Here is a 16,302-nt window from a genome sequence, read left to right on the forward strand (position 1 = left end):
AACAGCAGAAAACGCTGGGAGACAGCAACAGCAGGACTGGATTGAGGGAGGTGCCGACAGCTACCTGGAAAGAGGAGTGCAGGAAAGGATAGCTGCTTTATAAAGCACCTCCGCAGCCAGAGACTCATTCATCCTAGGGACAACCCGAGGACAGAGATAGGTATTACATTGCCAGCCTCTGGAAGTGAGGGGTGCTTTCACGTGATAAGGCGATCACGGCTCATAAAGCCTGTTCAGCCGCTGTTTGATTCCTCCAGTGACAAGGAGCACTCTACTTTGGGAAGTAGCACTTCTATTATAAAAATTTTTAAAAGCGAGTCGAAAAGAAGAAATGTGTAGACCTCCTTTGCGGGGAAAGCTCTGTCAATGACAGACATTTTGGGTAATTCACGGAATTGCACAGCCAGACGCGCCAGTCACATTTTTTTTTTCCATCTGTAAAACGAAGGGGGCAGATGATCTTTCTTTTCCCTTATCTAATAGCCTGTGAAATCATCCAGGCAACCAACTCCCATTTTTTCGGAATAAAAAACGAGGCCCTCGGAGATGCCTCGCTCTAAGTAATACAAGAAATCAGCGGAGGGACAGGCCAGACCCGACTCCTCCCGGGTCTATCGCGCGCCCCTCGCCGCTCCGCACCTTCCCGGCGGGACTGGGCCAGCGGGAGGCTGCAGGCCAGGCGGCCTAGCTGAAAGCGCCCTGGGGTTCGAGGCGGCTTCCCGGCAGCAGTCAGAGGAACGCCCCGAGGGGAGGGGGAAGAGTTAGGGCCTCCTTTCCCACACTTCGTTAGGACGCGGGCCGGGGCGGGACCGCGGCAGCCCTCCCTCGGGCCTGCGGCCAGCAGGGGGCGCGGGGCGGCTCCTCGGTCGGCCGCCCAGCGGGCGGGGGAACTGACTGTCCCGGGCGCACCGTCGGAGCTCGCGGGCACCGGGTCGCGGCGGCCGGGCCGGGTTGAGGGTTCAGGGGCAGCGCGCCGGGCGGGGCGGCGGGCGGCGGGGCGGGGCGGGGCGGCCGGGAGCCGGCGGGGCGGGGCGGGGCGGGGCGCGAAGGGGGCGGGGCCGCGAGCGGGGGGCGGCGGCGGCGGCGGTGGCGGCGGCAGCCGAGGAGGAGGAGGAGGAGGAGGAGGAGGAGGAGAACATGGCGGCCGCGGAGAGCGGCTGAAATGCCTGTTCTTCAGGCCAGGAGAGCGGGAGTCTGACGCGATTCTCGAAGCCTTCTCCTTAGACGGCCGGACCGCGGCCTCCAGCGCCTCGGCCGCCCTGTTCCCTGTTGCTCCGTCCAGCGGAGCCTGTGTCGGGTCCGTTCTGCATCCCCCCTGAGGGGGGACCCCCTGGCTCCGGAGGAGGGGGCCGGAGAGCCGCGGCGGCGGCGGCGGCGGCGGGCTCCCGGCCCGAGCAGCGTCGGAGGCCGCGGCGACGCCGCCACGGTCGCGGGCGAGCGCGGAGCCCGTCAGCGCGGCCCAGAGGCGGCGGCGGCGGCGGCAGGTGAGTGGCGGGCGGCGGGCGCCGAGCCTCCCGGTGGGTGCAGCTGTCACGAGCCGCGCGGCCGCCGAGGCCCTAGGGGGCGGGAGCAGCTGGCGCCCCCTCCGCCCCCCGCTCTCCTTTCTCTCCGCCGTCCCCCCTCCCACTTTCCCCGAGTTCTCCCTCGGCCTCGCGCGGCTGGAGGGGGCGGAGGTCGCAGCTGTCACGGGCACCAGCTGGGGGCTGCGCCGCGGAGGGAAACTGCTGCAGCAGCGACTTTGGCTTGTCCGGGTTTCCCAGTTGCCCTAGTTAGCGCGGACCGGGCGAGCATCCGCGGAGGGTGCGCGAGGTTCGCGGCGGCCGGCCCGGCGTGGGGAGCGACGCCCCGAGCCCGCGGGCGCTCCCCGCCGCCGCCGCCGCCGAGAGGGGGAGCCGGAAGTCGGCGCGGGCGCCCCTCGGCCCGGGCGAGCGCGGTGACCTTGGCAAGCCGGTAACCTCTCCGAGTCTTCGCTTGCCGGGACTGCGAAATGGGGATGACCGTGGCGAGCCTTCCCGTAAGCCTCAGCCTTCGACGGCGCTTCTGTTTTACCCCCCGCGCACTTGCTTTCCCCGTCTCCAGACAGAGGGATTTCGAAGGCAGAAATGGGATGGATAAGAGATTCTTTTTTTCTGTTGTGTCTAGGGTTTGGTCCCCATCGTCGGATTCCGCTGAAAGGACGTAGGAAGTGGGGAGTGGGGCGGGGGGGGGGTGGCAAACACGTCGGCTGGACGACTGAGGGGTGGGATGGCTTAATGGTTAGCTCGACCGAACTCGAACCTTTCTCTAGTCGCTTGGAAGAGCAATGGGAGAAACCGGACACCAGGGTCCCCGCTCTTACTACCCAGCTATGTTTTTTTGGTTTGTTTGTTTTTAAAGCAGTCACTCCCATGGACTGTAGACACTGCCTCAGTTGACGGTGTTAGAGGGAGACGGAGGGTTTGACAATAAAGCCTGTGTGTGTGACAAGGACAGTCCGTGCTGCTGTGGCTGCAGAGTTTGGTGGCGAGGAAAACTTTAAGCTGGAGGATCTTTTAGCTTTTCAGACTTGACTCTCTTCGTTCACTGTAGGCGTTGAAGAGGCAGGTGTCCTTGTGGAGAAGGTGACTTTTAAATTTTTTTCTTTTTTTTTTGAGATGGTGAATTTTTAATGTCGAGTATGATGGTGGTGAATGAAGGGTTCTTGAGTGAATTGCAGTCCCGGCACCCTCTGTTGATGCCAAGAGTAATCTCTGTGGCGATGATTTGTGAGGGCTGAGGCTTACACTTCAGTGATTAAGAAATCTTCAAGTATCTGTAAAACATTGCTGCGGAGCAGCCTAGATTATACTCTACAGCTAAAGGGATGGATTTCAGGGGTTAAATTTGAGGTTTGTCTTCAATTCTGGAATTGGTTGAAGGTTAGTCTCAAAAAAAAAAAAAAAAAGTTGGCCAAAGGGGCCTCTCAGCTTGTTTCACAGAAGCTGTGATGTAGTAGGAAGGGGGTCAGATTTCTTCATGTTGAGAATAATGTGAAAAGAAAGTATTTGCTTGGGTCTTTTGGCTCCTGAACTAGAAATAGTTTTGGGTTAAAGGTAGCAGTGGGATTTGATTTAGCTTAATAAATGGGCATTCCTTGAACTATTTGTTGTAAACTACATGCAACTGCAAATGTTTCTTTTATATCTCCTGTACTTTGTGGGTCTAATTTGGTTTTGTGAACTAGGTTTGGAAATGGTTTCCCTCTATTTCTTATTCAGAATTTATGCTTTGGAAACAATGGATCAAAAAGGAGGCCTGAATAGGGAATATATAGTTTGGAGAGAAAAAGCAGGGGTGCTGCTTATAAGAACAGGCGTTCCATTTGATTTTTGTAGACGTTTTGCACTGATGATTTATTTCATTTGGTTAACTCACGATGAAGTTTGGTTTTTAAGGTGCAAAATTTGAAATTTTATATAGTTTATAGTTAATCTTTTCATTTCTTTCTGACAAAATCTGTAAGATTGTATCTTTTAAATTGCTTTTTGTGTGGTTTAAACCAAGGGAGTATTTTAGATCTGCATTTTTGGGTAAGTGGTTTTATTGAAAAAAAGTGCTTGATGGGACTAATGGTGATTGTTCCATTTAAACTGGGATTATATAGACAATGCATTTTCCTCCCTCTTTCTGCCAACATTTGTTTTTCTTTCTCCTTCAATTCCAGGGTTTCATTTCTAGAAATCTGGGCTGGAAACAGAAGCAGCAGTTTGTATAATCCCAAGAACTTGCTTATGCCAGGAAGCTATAAGGGTAGCATGAAGTGGGTGTGGTACAAAGATACTGCCAATATTTAAGACAGTGTAACTGTTGAGGGAGTCTAGGGTCAAACTTTAATTTTTGTTGAATTTCCTGTTTTCTTTGTATGTGTTAATCTTTTGGTGGGCAGAGGATTGGGTTGCTCTGGTGCTGACTGGTACATATTGTGAAAGCACTCACAAATTTTCATGCTTTTCCTCTATAGGAAAGGGTGGTAAACACGCTTAAATAATTCAAAGATGTTCCCAGGATGGAATGTCCTCTTCATGTACTCTTGATCCTGCTAATCCACTGATCAGTCTTTATCAGGACTAAATGTTGAGTAAGTGATGAGGGTGGCGTAGAGGTGCTGAAAGCTGGAGAGGGGAAGAAAGGATACTGGACATTCTTTGAAAATCTTTTCTCTTTTGGACTATATATCACAGTATGATTTATAATTCTTTTTAAAGAACATCTCTGTTGTCATCAATTTCACATACCTTCTCCTAGATATTACCTTCATTCCTCACTTTAACTTGTCTTTATTGCCCTATCCCCCAGGGACTCCACATTGTTTGAATATGTTACATATCTTTTGGGGTTGGTTGGTCTTAAACCATATGGCCTAAAATAGCTTTCATTTTAGGGCAAGTATGGGAGGTCAACACAGGCACACACCACTGAATAGAATCTTCTAAGTCATGGGGTAGAGGAAATCCCAAGGTGCTCATTATTCCCTTGGCTGTGATTTTCACTTTCTATGTATGATAACTAGGGTTTCTTAGGGGGCCATCAACTGCTTTTCTTGCAGAGGTCTGAAAACATGTGGTGGCCTCCTTTTTACATTACCTCCAAGTATCGGTGCAAAAGAGTGTGGGACTGGGTGAAGTACGTGTGTTTCAGCAGTTGAATAGCCAGAGCACTGTATTTAGTTTGGGCTGCAGAACCATACAGATTTCTCCCCACCTCATATAGCTTTCCTAAAAGTTGGACAGACTAGGAAAGGACTTCTTTAGTGCTTTTCTCCCAGGTTAACCAGTAGCTTAGCTCTTGGCTGTTGGTCAGTAAGGATGGACCATGTGGTCTCTGACCTTTTTTCTTAACATCGGAGATGAGGTCTAGTCAATTCAAACCTTCCTTTCTCTCTTTTTTGTTTTAGTCAGATTTTGTGCCTCTCAACATATGGGGTCAGAGGTCATAAAATAGCCTAGTAGCAACTGTGTGCCATTCTTGGTTGCTTAGTTTAAGGAAGAGGTGCAGATTTTTTTCCTTTAATTCTAGGTGATGTTTTGTGGGTGCACCATATTTGGATTAATGTACCAATGATTATTTTTTATTTCTGCAAGATACTTGGTTGAAAAAGAAGAATTATTACAAAACACTGATTCCAACATTTAAGTCCAGTTCTTGAAATGCAAGTAGAGTGGGTTGTTCTATCTGTGTGTCCTCCTCCATTTCCCCATCTGCAACACAGTACTGCTGAGGCTCCTTGAAATGACAGACTTTTAGAAAAGCTTAGTATAGTTGTCATACTTAGAAGGTGAAGCTGCAATCACTGGAGGAGTTGTAGAAGACTTCAGATTAATCAGTCTAGTCACCCTCATCTTAGATATGGTTGATCTAGTCTCTCCCCAGTCTTTCCAGGTGGCTCTGAATGGTAAAGAATCTGCCTGCAATGCAGGAGACACCAATTCAATCCCAGGGTTGGGAAGATCCCGTAGAGAAGGAAATAGCAACCCACTCCAGTATTCCTGCCTTGGGAAACCCCATGGACAGAGGAACCTGGAGGACTACAGTTCATGGGGTCGTAAAGAGTCAGACACGACTCAGTGACTAAACAGCAGTCTCTCCCCATGGATATGTTTCAGTGTGGAGGGTGGGGAATTTGGGCTTTATTGTTAAGTACTGGACCTGCACATCAGGAAAGCACAGGCCAGATCAGTAACACTAGGTGCCAGTACAGAGGTGAAATACACCTATTAACAGGACCAGAATTCTAATAACACTGAATTATCCGATGTTTCCAGAATGGTGCTTCATTTTTGCCTTGTAATTTTGCCTGGCTTGTAACTTTGAGGCAATTTTTAAGCTTCTTTTGTGAATGAATGTTTGACTTCAGACAGGGGATGATGTCCTGGCTCTTCTACTTAGTGGATGTAACCTTGCACTAGTTATTTAACCACTGTAAACCTCAGATTTTCATGCTTAAAATTGGAATAATGTACTTAAGCTCATATTATTGTGATCTTTAAATTAACTTATGTTAAATAAGAAGATAACATTGGAATGTACTAAGACTTTATTCTACATTCCATATCCTAAACACATCACTATCCAATCCATCATCAGATTATTTGATTCTTTTCTTTACAATTTCTTGGATTTCTCTGTTTATTTCTGCCTATACAGTCTGGTCTGTCATTTTGTATATAGAGTAATTAGCGTTGCATAAACTCTGTGGGCCTTTATCATTAAAGGAATTTCTTCATCGTTAAATCAGCACATTGGTTTGAGTTCACATTTCTTGTGCTGAATTGAAATTCTGTGATTTGTAGGTTTATAGCTGTTTGCCTGCATGCGTTTGCCTGACTGATTCATCCTACGTATAAATGATGAAAAAATTATTTTCTGAAATATTTTTTGATATTATTTTTAATGGACACTCTGTGGACAGATTTATCAAATGTAAATCATTTAAACTGTTCTTGTATTTCTCATTCCAGTAAATTTATTGCAGATGGTGTATGCAGAAATGCTGTGTAAACTGTAAAGTGCTGTACAAGAAAGTATTATAATCGCTTGTAGATATCTTGCTGCTTTGATTTTACATGTTTCGTTTCTTTATTTAAAGTGTTTCCTTTATCTTTATCTTTTGATCTTCAAAAACAGTCAAAGCCGGTATGTTCTCTCGAAAGCTTGATTTTTATCACACTCCTTTAGCATCAATTACTCAGTTTGTTCTATAAATAAATTCCTTTCTTCCTTTCCTCCTTTATTTATTTATTTTTTTGAAAAAGTTTCTCTTATTAGTGTATGTTGAATGGGTTTTCCTAATTAGATTAGAAAATCCTTGAGATAGCATGAACCACGAGATTTAGAGCAAAGAGGCTTTAATGGTAATTTGGAATAACCTTGTTAATAATATTATAGATGAGAAGACAAAGGCCAGACAAATATGTTAATTTTCATGGGTAATATAATGTCTTTACCTGGGCAGGAACCCAGGTATTCGGCTCCCAGTCTTCTTAATGAGAGTTACCCTTTGTGTTTAAAGTTATTACAAAGAGATTTAAAATTTTAAGAATTTTAGTAAGATTTTGAATAATGTGTAAGCTAGGAAGAAAGGAATATTTTTGTTTTTTGGCCAAAAGTTGGCTATCAGATATTATAATAAGGTATTAATCAGAAATTAATTCAGGCTGCGCTCTCAAAAAGCACAGAAGTGCCTGGAGAGAAATATATGCTTTTCTTGTATGGCCCTCACCCTTTAAAGCCAGTAAATATTTATTGAGGACTGTCTCTGAGACACATTGAGACACACTGTACCCAGGTATCATGGATGCTCTGCATGTTACATTTTATAAGGAAGGTTAAGTGGCTGTTATAAGATTGCACAGCTTGTAGGTATTAGGGCTGACATTTGAGTCCAGGTCTTCAGACCTGAAATCTCCAACATACCTCTAAATTGGCTTCTCTCCAGGCGTGTTAGCCACATTTGCCCACATTGTACCCCTCTGTTCTCGTCTGGACTCCTTTCTGTTGTCTCCCTGTGCAGTAGAGACAGCTGTAGTCTCCATTGCTTTCTGATGACCCAGGAGCCATGAAGTAGTTACTTAATGAAAGTATCACTTTAAGATTTTCATGCTGTTTCTGATCTCACCTTTGTACTTAGTAATGTTGATTCTTTGGTGCTTCTGGTCTAGGTAAGCTTATCTTTGAATAGTTGGTTTGGAGTCTTAGCAATACAGTTCTGCCTCTCAAGTTTTGTTAGTATTTGAATAGCTAGAGCTTAGGGTATTTTTTTCATTTGAAATAAATTGCTTGGTCATTCTCTGTGTTTCCACGTGTATTTTGAATGGTTGGTCTTAATCTGATAGCTTTAATATATTGCATTGTTAGTTTGCCTATATGGTTAAAATATTTACTTATTTTTATTATCAAGCACAGATTCAATTGTTTAACAGTAGATATTCTGTTGTGAGTGTGTTTGTATATATACAGATAATCACACCATATTTGACCAAATAGTTGAAGGATGAAGTGTCCTTGCCTTTGAAAATACCTGTATGTGTAATACTGGCTTTACTGTGCTGAGTTTGTTTGGAGGAAGCTAGGGAAAAGATACTCGTTCTGTAGAGTCTTAAGTCCTACCTCCCTCTCCATTCCAGATGGTACAGGAAATCTGTTTTAGAATTTCTAAGGGTGTACTCAATCATTCATTCAAGACATAGTTATAAGAGTACTTACTTTGTTCAAGGTGCTGTGTTGTGAAAACATAGAGAAGTTAAATGATAAGATACAGATCCTGTTTTTACAGAGATTATGACCTAAGAGAGGTGATAAGATGACACACAAATACCTGTAGTACTAATTAAATGTGATGAGTGCGATGAGAGAAGTACTGAAATAGTATACTTTGAGGAATCTGGAGAGCAAGCAATTATTTTCATTTAAGAGAGATCAGAGCAAGTTTCGTGGAGGGCTTGTTGTTGGACAGGAACATTGAAGGCAGGGGATGATTTCTGTGTGAGTGAGGAGGAGAGCAGTATATTCAGGAAGATTAAATAGCAAAGATGAAAGGACAGAAAAGCTTGGGGTTATTTTGGGAGTAATGAAGGGGGAAAGTGTAAGCAGGAAGGTGGCACCAGCTGAAGTGGAAGAAGGAACCAGATGTTCTAGGTGCAGTTGTAAGACATTAAAGGATTTTAATGGAGGGAGGTGGTGAGGAACAGTGAAATTTGTAGATCTGGAAGAAAATGAAAAGTGCCAGTTTTCCAAATCTACGTGGATCTTTTTTTGGCAGGTTTTACACCCCAAATTTTATATTTTCATAGTTTTTGAAATGATTCCATATGTAAGGCTTACCACACTGGGAACTTACTCATTTTTATGTATATTTGAGAACAGACTTTTTTTTCCCTTTTCTTGGTAGAAGTTAGTACAAAATCTTTTTCGTTGGCTTGTGCTTTTTTTTTTTTCCAGTAGCTATTTCTTTAAACAGTGTGTTATCATTTGGCATTCTTAAGATGATGCAGCAGACTTGTTTTTGAAGTGTAAAAATGTCATCTCCTTATGTAAATATATGTCACTGTATAAGTTAGGTTGGTCATGCAAGTTGAAAGCCCCTGGCTCTCAATATAGTTCATGATTTATTTTACTGATTTATTTATGCCCTGCCATGTTCCAGAAAGGATTTAAGGCAGGATATGTCATGAAAAGTCTTGGACCTTGTTCGAGCCCTGTCTATTATTTGACTGAATCGCTAGCCAACATTACACTGAGGGAACAGTGTTGAAGACAACTGGTGTCACAGAATGTGCTGCAGTTGTGTCTTTTGCCAACTGGTAGTGATTCAGAGATGGATACAAGATAATTAGACTACCTTTAAGGATAAGTCCTTTGAACTTTGAGAGCATGTAAGGAAAATTGGTTGAAAGGGACTCATGGAGGGCTTTGACCCTTGGGAGCCCAGGCACATTTAGAGCAGTGGCCTCTACAGTAGGGTTTATATAGAATTATCTGGGAAATGGGAGAAATACTAGAAGTCTGTTTGAAAGATTCTTTATTTTCAGTCAGCTGTGATGTTTTTTAGTTCATAGGAGCCTGGGTAATTAGATTTTTAGATTTAAATAGTAGACTCTTAACATGTATTATTGCAATAGGAAGTCACCATGCAGATCTTTTATAAAATATTTCATCCAGTTTAACTGGTCATCTTGAGGCAAAGGACTTAAGCATTGTCTAATCTGAAGATGACTTACTAATTTCTCTTTCACAAAAACACAATTTCAGATACAAATGTCTGAAATTTACTGACATTTTCCTCTCACAGGTGTCTGTGAATTATATACTACCTAGCTGATATTTATGAAAATTAACACACTTAATCTGTCACTTTAGGATGATTGGTAAATTCATAACAGTGACCCAAAAAGTAACTACCTTTCAAGGTGAAATCCAGTGTTATGAAGAGAGATTATTTGGAATGGATATTTGGATATTTCCATTTCCAAACATCCAAAATGGATATTTGGAATTATTTCCATCATTATTGGATTTAATTGCTGAAGATGATATGATCTTAAAACTTTAAGAATATTTTTATATGTACACTTAAACTTGAAAACAGAATTTTCTGACCTGTATAAAAATCTAGTAAAAACTGAGAATATATTAATTAAAAAGGCATTACCATCTGATTAGTTAGCAAGAACAACTGATTGTCATCAGGAAATATGGAAATGCACTATCTGAATTTTAGCAAAGACTTTTGCATAAATGGTGAACAGGATTGAAGATTGAATATCATGTGGTGGTTTACTCAGTGCAGCAAGTGTGATGCAGTTCTTCCCTTTGTCTTACTCGTCTTTGTGAAGTATGTTTTTGGGCTATGATTACCATTAAAACCAAATAAAACAATTACCTATTATGATAATGAACTGAATTTAGAACCAGACTTTTAAGTTGCTATATTACAAAATGTGAAAGCAAAATTAAAAAGTAATTTAGTGTTCATTATGTTATTCCTCATATGGGCTGCTCTCTTATTGGACTTCCTTTGTGGTTCAACAGGTAAAGAATCTGCCTGCAGTGTGGGAGATCTGATTTCAGTTCCTGGGTTGGGAAGATCCCCTGGAAAAGGGAAAGGCTACCCACTCCAGTATTCTGGCCTGGAGAATTCCATGAACTGTATAGTCCATGGGGTCATAAAGAGTGGGACACGATTGAGCGACTTTGACTTTTCACATGTTTTTCTTAACAAAAATGGTGGTAGTGTTAATAATATTTGTTAGGGATAGCACAAGCTGTGTCATCAATAGGTAAATGTTTAAAAATGGTAAATTATATTATAATCATCATTCTTTTATATTCCCATTTTTATGTATGCTTTATAAAGCACATAATTTATTGGTCTAGTGGACAATGTATATAAATTATAAATAATTTATATATATATATATGGCTTCTCATTCAAAACCTTTTTAACTGTGGGATATATGGTAAAAATACTTACCACAGTTATATAGGAGGGGTTCTTTTTTTTTTCCTTTGTAGTATAAGTACTGATTACTCAGGCCTTGTAAATCAGTAAAGGAGGATAACGTTCTTCCTAAGACTCCCAACTCCACCACCAGCATCCAAAGCTGAAACTCTACTTAAACTGTTTCTTGAAAAATTACACGTGAACAGTGAAACATTATTATCATATGCTGTACTAGTACTTCACATAAGTATATTCTAAATAATCCCACTGCCATGTATTTTGTGCATTCGATGATCTACCTAATCAAAATGTATTCATACATGCATTTTATCTTACATAATATGTACTATGTATGAAAGTGAAAGTCAAAATCGCTCAGTCCTGTCCGACTCTTTGCGACCCCATGGACTTTACAGTCCGTGGAATTCTCCAGGCCAGAATACTGGAGTGGGTAGCCTTTCCATTCTTCAGGGGATCTTCCCAACTCAGGGATCGAACCCAGGTCTCCCGCATTGCAGGCGGATTCTTTACCAGCTGAGCCACAAGGGAAGCCCTAATCATACATTATCTGCCCCATGCTTATAAGCACATCCATTAAACTAAAAGTGTTGCATAACTTGTAAAATGATTTACCATACATACCATTTTTTTTAATAGTGTTTTTAAGTTACATTTATTACATTTTTGTATATCTCTTTGGGGACCTTATTATTGCTGTAATTTATTTTGGCATACATAGTATTTTTTGTCACTAAATATCTATTGTACAACATATGTAATTAATATTACATAGGACACACTATTAATTATACATGCCCTATTAAGTCAGATCATTTTTAGTCAATATGCTTATTATAATAGATAATTCTTAATCACCAATTTTAGGAAGAGTTCTTAAGAACCATTGGAATTCATGGACTAAGAGTCTTTAGATAGGCTTTGGGTGAGTGGTGTCTGTGAACATTCTGAAATTATGTATATGCAAAATTCTGAGTCTTTCTCTGGAGAGAAATTCATCAGATCCCAAAAGGGTCCGTGACCTCCCCAAAGGTTAAGAACCTCTTTTGTTAAGGATTGGGACCTCAATAACTCCATTCATCCAGTCTTAGCCTTTTGCCAAGTTTAATGGATATATCTGATGTCATTACTCAGGCCCGCAGTATGACTGGATTTGCAGTCTGTTTTTCCATTTTGCAATAGATGTGATTGCAGTGCCTTTGGCCTTTACAGATGTTTGAGCTCCTATCTGTTTGTTGTACAACTACCTGGCCTTTATCACTTAGCGGCTTTTAGATATCATTTCCCACTTTTTTCCTCAAAATCCCAGTGAAAAAGAGTGGATCTTATGTATGATTGTGGAGATGGCAATGCATGAATGTATAGAAGAGCCCAGTATCAATTCATGTATAGGGACACCCTGCTGGGTAGGCTGGACTTTGCAGTTGCTGTGGTTTTTAACCTCTTTGTAGCATCTGAATCTCAGCTCTTCAGAGTCCTTAAGGTTTGATTTGACATATGCTAAAAACACTTTCCAAGTCCTATCAGCTCTTTAGATCTGTTCCTTTTTTCCTCACTGTCGTCATTCTAATCTAGGCCTGATATTTGTGAAAGTACCCCAGAATGGTCTCACTGTCCCCTGTGAGTTGCTTCTTCAGTCTGTCCTAAATTTTGTTTTGGAGCAATCATCCTAATTTTTATTTTCATTGCATTACTTTGTTTAAACCCTTCAGTGGCTCCTCATTACTGTCAAGATAAAGTTCCTTAGTCTGGCATTTAAAGCTTTCCAGTGTCTGGCACCAACTTGCTTTTCTGGTCTCATTTCCCACTAGTCTCCCCTAATGAACTGCTCAAAGTAAAATCGTCAGCACACTGTCCCTTATACATCCCTTGGGCTTCTCTGTTTGCCACCCTTTATTTTTCCTTTCCCTGGAATGTTCTCCCTTATCCTGTGAAATTCTGCATATTCTTTAAAGCTCAGCTCAGTTTTCAAGTTGCTTGTTAAGTGTTCAGACTGTAAAATTTGAAAATAATCCCTTCCTTCAAAGAGCTCTTTTAATATTTATTTTCTTTATTATTAACTTGACACTTTATACTGCATTTATACTCTGGAGTTTTTTGTTTTCATGCGTCCTGTCTCCCAAATTAGGGTATGAGAATGGCAAAGGGGATCATGTTTTATATTCTGTCCTCTGCAGTGTCTTGTACTTGTAGATATTAAAATATTTGACAAATTACATTGATTAAATCATGATAGTACTTACTAAGTACTTATTAATGTACTTAGAGAAATAGGCCTGTTTTGTATGTGTGCCCTTGTAGCTCAGTCAGTAAAGAATCTGCCTGCAGTACAGGAAACCTGGGTTCGATCCCTGGGTTGGGAAGATCCCCTGGAGAAGGAAATGGCAACCCACTCCAGCATCCTTGCCTGGAAAATCTCATGGACAGAGGAGCCTGGTGGGCTGCAGTCCATGGGGTCGCAAAGAGTCGGGCATGACTGAGTGACTAACACTGGAATACTCATACAACATATCTAGGAATCCTCTTTACTGGTTTCAGGGTATTTGGGAAATTGAATTGGAAATCACATATTGCTCAGAGGGCTTGTAAGTCCTATAGCGCAAGAAGTCGCTGTCAAGGGCTGTGTTCAGAAGTCTGGGGGTCCTGTAGTTAAAATAATGAAGTACAATGTTTGGTGCAATATCTGAACATGGAATCTCTTTGGTTACTATGCCTTTGGCACCGAAGTGACCCATGTCACTTCCTCTTATAACCCATTGGCCAGAAGTAGTCACAGGGCACTACTTGGTGGAGCTAGGCAACGTGGGCAAGAAATGAATATTCAGTGACAGTAAATATCTTTGCCCCACTACAGTATAGCAAAACTGGCTTTCTTCAGAGCCATGAATACTAGAATTGGTAGGGTCCTGCTTGGAGTCATTGAAATGAAGAAGAATTGTTTTTGTGTGTCAGTTTAAATGGGGATTTTATTATTAAATTTATTTGTGAAAAGAACTTGTAGTTTTGAATGGTAGCTCTTGGGACAGTTAAAGGAGAAATTTTTACTAATGTCTCTACGAGTAGATACTATAAGTTGTTTTAGTTTAGATGGTTTGCTACCACCTTTAGAGTAGGTATTTGAAATAGATAGAAAGTGATTATTTGGCTTCAGTAAAACTGATTCAGAATTTTTCTGCATGTACTGTTAAGATTATAAGGTGAGAAAAGTGAGAGAGGACATAAAGAGCTTTCAGATTCTATTGGAAGCCAGGTACTGTCTGAGGATTTCTTAACATTTCTCTTTACAGGTCCTGGAGGTCTTTTCTCATCCTCTTATCAACATATTATTGCTAATTAATTAAAATATGTTTTCTCTATTTTCTGTTTGTCTTTCAATGCTTGGTATGATAAGGACTGGCTGGTGGCTAAAATGTTGGCCAAGTGTCCAGGATTCGGAAGTGCAGATTGTTATTTATACATGAGGCTTATTTTCCCTATGACTTAATTCTAAAATCACCAACCCTGAACTTTTTAGACCTGAGGCTTTCTTTCTGACTGCATTCTAGTATTTTTTCCATTTTTAAATTAAAAAATAAATCATATATGTAATACATGACTATATTCAAATAATAAATTCAAGGAAATGGGAGTATGTAGAATTAAAAGGTGAAAGTCTCCATAATGAACTTATGATAGCTGGTAATTTAGGCTGTGTAGTGTTCCCTTTCCCCCCTTTCCAGGTGTAGCTGTATCCTACCCCTTGGCCAGGAGGTGAGCATGTGACTTAGACTTGGTCTATTAACACTCCATTTCTCTGGAAATAGTGATTGCTACAGGATGTCCATATGACCAAAGCAGGTTCAGACCCCCTTCCTTGAGATTGAAAAGCAGATATTGGACATGGGACAGGTTCATTCCTTTGGAGTTGCTAAGGTGAGATATCGTGTGCTTGGCCAAGTAAAGAAACCTGTGTGCCAGAGGAAAGAATACCAACATACAGACTGAAGCTGAGTGACCACAGACACACTCACAGATGTACAGTCATACAGTCTCACACACTTGCATGTGTAAGCATGGAGTCGTTGGAGCCTCTGGCTCCACTTGAACCTTAAAGTAGATCCACTTTGTATTTTCCGGTTAAACGAGCTACTCAACTGCCTAACTTGTGTGAGTTTGAATATTGAATTTCTGTCTCTTGGAACTGAAAGAGTCCTGACCAGTTCAGACCCCTGTTGTCAGCTTCCCTCTCCTTCCCTCCCCTCTACCCACAGGATCAAGCTTTTTGAATTGTTACAGGCTTTTAAAAACTTAATATCATGAAAATCTTTCTGTGTTAGAATATGAAGGAGCCATTTTACTTTACATGAAATTCTGCATAGTTTGCATTAGATATATTTTCCATAGTTTATTTAACCATCCCTCTTTTGATAGACATTTAAATAACTAGTTTTTTCTGTTTCAAGATATGTTTTGGTAAACATCCTAGTTTGAACTTGTTTTTGTATATGTATGAGAACATACCTATGGAATTAATGGTTATGCATATTTAAAAAATTGATGTCCTTTCAAAACATTTCTCCAAAGGCTCTACCAATTTGGATATTAATGGTCATTTCTATTTTGGCCCTGTCTGATGGGTGAAAATGGTATAAAGCATTGTTGTATTTGAAGTTCCCTATTGATAAAGTTGATCATCTCTCTGATGTTTATTTATTGGATTTTCCCCCAAGACTTTCTTTTTTCATATTTTTTCATGTTCTATTGGGCTGCTTGTCTTTTAAAATCGCTTCCTAACCCTAGTATACTCATGATGTAGTCATTTTATACTAACGAGGGATGGCCTTGGTAAACTGTTGATTCTGCTTCCTAGTTATTTCAAAAAGAAAGATGTGGGATATCTACTACTCCAAAACCTATGTCTTATTTATTTACAGATATCCCTGGATATTTAATTGGTTTATATGTGATGACTTTGGATAGCTGCCCAGTTCATTTGTGGAGCTTCGGGGTACACATCTCAAGTAGATGGTCTGTGGGTACTTAATTGAGGTAATTTTATGGCTGAAATAAAAAGTTGAGAAACTCTTATTTGGAGAATTTTCCAGATCCAAATCATGCGTTTGTGATTTGTGATTGCGTGGAATTTGGGCACTCACCCATTATACATTGGTGCTGAATCAGAACCACTTTCAGAGGAAAATTTTGACCCTATGAGGAACTATTGTCTTGGCTCATCTCCATGGAGAGTTGGGTTAGCTGCAACGTAGGTGTCTTTAGTGATTAGGTTCCTTAATTTTCCGAAGAGCATATTAACCTAATTCTGTACTTGACTGGCTACGAAAGTATAT

At 41.4% G+C, this 16,302-nt stretch overlaps 1 protein-coding gene across 10 annotated transcripts in view; it reads left to right on the forward strand.

Moving 5' to 3' along the window:
- Positions 1 to 1,143: 1,143 nt before the first annotated feature.
- The window catches only part of NCOA1 (nuclear receptor coactivator 1), a 204,812-nt gene continuing 189,653 nt past the window's right edge, over positions 1,144 to 16,302 (forward strand). For 9 of the 10 annotated variants that reach the window (XM_043917315.1, XM_043917317.1, XM_043917311.1 and 6 more), the window contains exon 1: positions 1,144 to 1,484. The gene's annotated coding sequence lies outside the window, so the exon portion shown is untranslated. Of the gene's footprint in view, positions 1,485 to 1,892; positions 2,015 to 16,302 lie in introns of those variants that run through there. The other variant, XM_043917313.1, reaches the window with a different exon arrangement.

The sequence above is a fragment of the Cervus elaphus genome, chromosome 11 (assembly GCF_910594005.1).
Source record: "Cervus elaphus chromosome 11, mCerEla1.1, whole genome shotgun sequence".
NCBI lineage: Eukaryota > Metazoa > Chordata > Mammalia > Artiodactyla > Cervidae > Cervus > Cervus elaphus.